At 31.8% G+C, this 5,000-nt stretch overlaps 1 long non-coding RNA gene across 1 annotated transcript in view; it reads right to left on the minus strand.

Annotated features, from left to right (window-relative positions):
• LOC135222930 (uncharacterized) overlaps window positions 1-5,000 on the minus strand; it is a 506,897-nt gene that overhangs the window by 26,200 nt on the left and 475,697 nt on the right. The gene's annotated exons all lie outside the window — the stretch shown is intronic.

A 5,000-nucleotide genomic window follows, 5' to 3' on the forward strand; every position in this document is an offset into this window, starting at 1 on the left:
TTGTTTTAAACAATATCATGTGGTAAATTGTAATGCAGATTACTTAGAATACCTCAGACACTCAATAAATGAAGAGAAATTTGACCTTAAGTAACCCGATTCAAATTTACAATAATATTACTGAAATGTTTAACTGTCCCTGGTTTACAATCTGTAAATCATGGGCCATGGCTCACTTTAAGCAGTCGACTCGAGTGGTTCATCATTAATCCCTTGTCTGGGCGATCTATCTTAGTGGGTCCTTGGTAAAGCAGAAGCTAGTTAAGTAGGAAAAGAGGGGACTGTTATTAACCACTTTAAAGTCAACACATAAACACACACACAATCAGTGCATGATTTACCTCCATCTTGCACGCCCTGTCTTCCTGGAAGTGAAGTCCTTCCTTTCCAGTAACTCTTTAAATCCATCAATCGAGCAAATTCTTTGTGTTCCATACCCACCCATCTTAACGCTCCCTCTTTGTTCAGTTCCTACCGCCCTGTCATCCCCCACTCATTCCCAATGACCGAAACTGTCAATACACTAATCCATCCTTTTGCCTCTTCATCACTTATACGCATTTCCACAATTCCTACCATTTCAGTTCTTGTTAGGTCATGTGTGTGTGCGTGTGTATTTATGAAAACGTAATATGGAGAAAATGTCAATTTCAGAAACTCCAAGAACTTGCCAATTATTGAGAAAGTTATGATGCTTCAACTTCCACCCCAAGTACTGCTAGGAACAAGCAAAACCAACGAAAGAGTTGAACGGAGGTAAATATAATACAAGTTATCCCTGTAATAAATTCTAAATGATTTTATTCTTATTTTACAGAAAGACCCGAGAACCAAACAGCATAATTAGCCAACCGCACTCCCACCCCTGACCCCAAACTTCGAAGCTCCGTCTCAAACAATCTCCAGGGATACAAAAGAATTTAACCAAACCATAAATATCTTCAAGCAAAAAATTCTTCTTTGGACCGAACCCCAAAAGCTCAAGGCAGAGGTGGTTGGTTTGCCCTCTCTCTCTCTCTCTCTCTCTCTCTCTCTCTCTCTCTCTATCTCTCTACTACACATACAAACTTCAACATCGAGATGCAATAACGATGCTCAAGGACACATGGTCTCTATAAACCTCCGTAAATGCAAAACTTTCTCTGCTCTCACGTTACTTTCTTTTATGTGACAGTTGGTGTTATTAAGTGCGAACTACGGCGAGAGAGAGAGAGAGAGAGAGAGAGAGAGAGAGAGAGAGAGAAGTCGTAAGTACTTCTTATCGGCAAAGTTTCCTGCTTCGTTACTATTATGGGGTTTAATCGAAAGGGACATTTTCTTCCCATAACAATATCTCTCGTCTGTTCTACGAAGGAAATAACCATGAACAAGAGATATCGTGATCTATATCTGTAGTAAACAGAGAGGAAGAAGACATATTTCTGAAAATATTAGAAGACAGACATGTAAGGGAAAGATGAAGAATAATGTGAAATATTTGTTCAAATATTTTCTTATGTTTAATGTTAACACCAATAATCATTATGCACACACACACGCATATATATATATATATATATATATATATTTATATTATATATATATATAATATATACATATAATATATATTATATATATAATAATTATATATATATATATATATATATATATATATAACATATATATATATATATATATTATATATATATATATATATATATATATATATATATATATACATATATATATATATATATATATATATATATATATATATATATATATATATATATATATATATATAAGACATTTCAAACATTTCGAAGTAATCATCACACATCAAGCGTGGTATAGAAATAAATCTCCGACTCACATCGAGATCGATCTCTGGTCTTTCAGTTGAATGACCAGGGCGCTGACAACCGAACCATACACACATTCACAAACACACACACACACATATATATAGTGCATATATATATATATATATATATATATATATATATATATATATAATACATATATATATATATATATATATATATATATATATATATATATATATTATATATATATATATATATATATATATATATATATATATATATATACATATAGGTATAGATGCATTCATATATCCATGTTTATACAGAGTGATAAACAATAAAGCTTTCTATAAGATCAGTAATTCCACAGAGGCTGAACAAGTGTCATGAGGCCATCTGAGAGAACTCAAGATTTCCTTAAGTCCAAGGGAACAGTATGTCGTACCATTTTCAAAGACACTGGAGAGCCTGTCTCCTCACCAGACTGTGAGGCAGTCATACAAAAAGGGCGAAGAGCAACCACTTCCTGGAGACTTATTGAAAAACTTGTTACCCCTCTGGAGCCATCCCCTTCAAAGTACAGGGAAAAGCAAACTATGTAAATACTACACACACACACACACACACACACACACACACACATATTATATATATAGATATAGATATATATAATATATAATATATATATAGGTGAGTTTATAATTATTAATAATATATTATATATATATAATGGTATATATAATATATAACAATTATTAATAATATAATGCATGTTAAACTCTTAATAAATATCTGATAGCCTTGCAACAAATATACATATTGCTAACTTCAACATCTTGGAACAATTCTCTCTCTCTCTCTCCCACAGCAACGTAGTTGAACTCCTTTTCTTACGATTCCCGATTTACTAAAAGTGCAACAAATTACCTTAAAGTGATGAAAACCATAAAAATAATGACTGACCTTTTATCCATCATCGGAGGAAGTCATTGCAAAGTATTATTTGTATTCTTACCAGCAGTCATTGGGGAAACTTTAAGCATGTGGATATCCGTCAGGTTATGAATTTTCTTATTCACTCTTAAAATATTCACACACTTACGCAAAGTAATTTTCTTATAACCCTTACATACGGAAGCTGGTGTTTATAAAATATTTTTGCAAGAGCTGCAGGTTTGGAGAATTTCAAAGCAAAATTATGTTTTGTTTTCGTTTTAATCCTAGACTGATCTTATTTTTTATGATTGTCAAAGCTACCTTAAAACTTGAATTTTCCTTAGCACTAAACACAACAGAGCACAAAGTAACGCCCTCAATTACTAGCACATCACTTCATTGAATGCTGGGAATAAATTTCATATAAAAGCAGGGTACAGTTACTGTTCAGGAATTTATCAAAGTGACAGGATTATATACCGATACAATGGATACAATGGAAAACGTTTTCAGTAAAAAGAAGTATATTTTCAACAGACTTCTGGCAGTAATACATTGCAGGTTAGAAAACATTTAATCTAAAGTTTTCATTAGTAAAAAAGGCATGGCAAATATTTTCTCTCAATACTGTACTATGTTATCTTTTCTTCTTTGGAAGTAAAGTAACGAACAACTATGAAAATGAAATGTAAGTCAAAGGCCATATGTACTCAAGATTAAATTTCTGGTAATAAATAGCCCAGTGTTCATTTACCATGAGAAATCAATTAGAATTTAACTGGAAAAGAGATTTGACATCGAAAAGGGAGTATAAATTTCCTAATCTTTAACAAAATATATCAACTTGGAGGGATAATAACCAGCCACCCAGCGGAGAGAGTAGCTTACCTGTCTGACAAATTAATAAAGTCTGTTTTTACAGAGAAGAAGGTAAATATTTAATACTACAGGTGGGGAACTCTGCAGTACCTATCATCTTTTATGCAAACTTATAGCAGTTTTCATACTATTGATATTAAATTGCTTACAAGAAGTTACTGCGCAAGGGTCACTTGAATACACATTACTTCTAAGAATCAAGAATCACTGACGAACGTAGAACATACATATTTACTAATAAATAATGAATACACATTACTCTAAGAATCACTGACGAACGTAGAACATACATATTTACTAATAAATAATGAATACACATTACTCTAAGAATCACTGACGAACATAGAACATACATATACACTAATACATAAATTAAATATAAATATTATTACTACGGCTGGAGAATAAACTGATAAAGGTAGAATAATCACCAGACATGGAAGCTACAAAAAAATTATCTAAAATTGTCAGTTCTTGTGAACACTGTCGATAAATTCTATTCTCGCGGTTGTAGTATAATCTTAAGGCCAAGACTGTTGTATCTTTCTTTGTTTTCATTGGGGATCCGCTTCCCGTCTTTCACAAGAAGAAGAAGAAGAAGAACTGACAGGGAAGGGATATCTGGAACTAATCTCAGGACCTTCGATTTGCCATTGGAAAGAGAGCCTGGGAGATATGAGGCGGCTCTGATGACTTTAGTTGGATAAACAACAATTTAGACTTTCCTTTCATTAAGTGTCTTCCAATCTGGGACTCTTAGGTGAGAGGGGTTAATGAAATCTAATCCCTGAGTTAATTGATTTCACTGGAAAAGAACACCAGAACGGCCAACACCGACTTTTTTTTTTCTTTTTATAAAAAAGATTCCTTAATACTATTTACAGATGAACACGATCGGATCGCGCATTACAAGCAAATGTACACGCACCCACATCATATATATATATATATATATATATATATATATATATATATATATATATATATATATAATATATATATATATATATATATATATATATATATATATATATATTTATATATATATATATACGTCTACATATATATATTATATAATATATATGTGTATGTAAGTATGTATGTATGCACGTCTGTATGTTTGTCTGTGTGCGTGACTCAGAGATGTGATTGTTTCGAGATCTTGTGGTTATATACTGATACATATATTCTTTTTTTTTTTTTTTTCTCCGAGTATAACAAACAGGTTTTCACTTTAATTTGCATTTAATCTAGTGTTGAATGCTGATAAGAGTGCATTTAACCTCTCTATTCCCTGTTTAGCAAAATATTTCTAGTTACCTTCAATTTATGATTTTACAGCAGATCGTATTTCCATCTAATACATATGAGGAAATATTT

This window comes from Macrobrachium nipponense, chromosome 8 (assembly GCF_015104395.2).
Source record: "Macrobrachium nipponense isolate FS-2020 chromosome 8, ASM1510439v2, whole genome shotgun sequence".
In the NCBI taxonomy this organism is placed as follows: Eukaryota; Metazoa; Arthropoda; class Malacostraca; order Decapoda; family Palaemonidae; genus Macrobrachium; species Macrobrachium nipponense.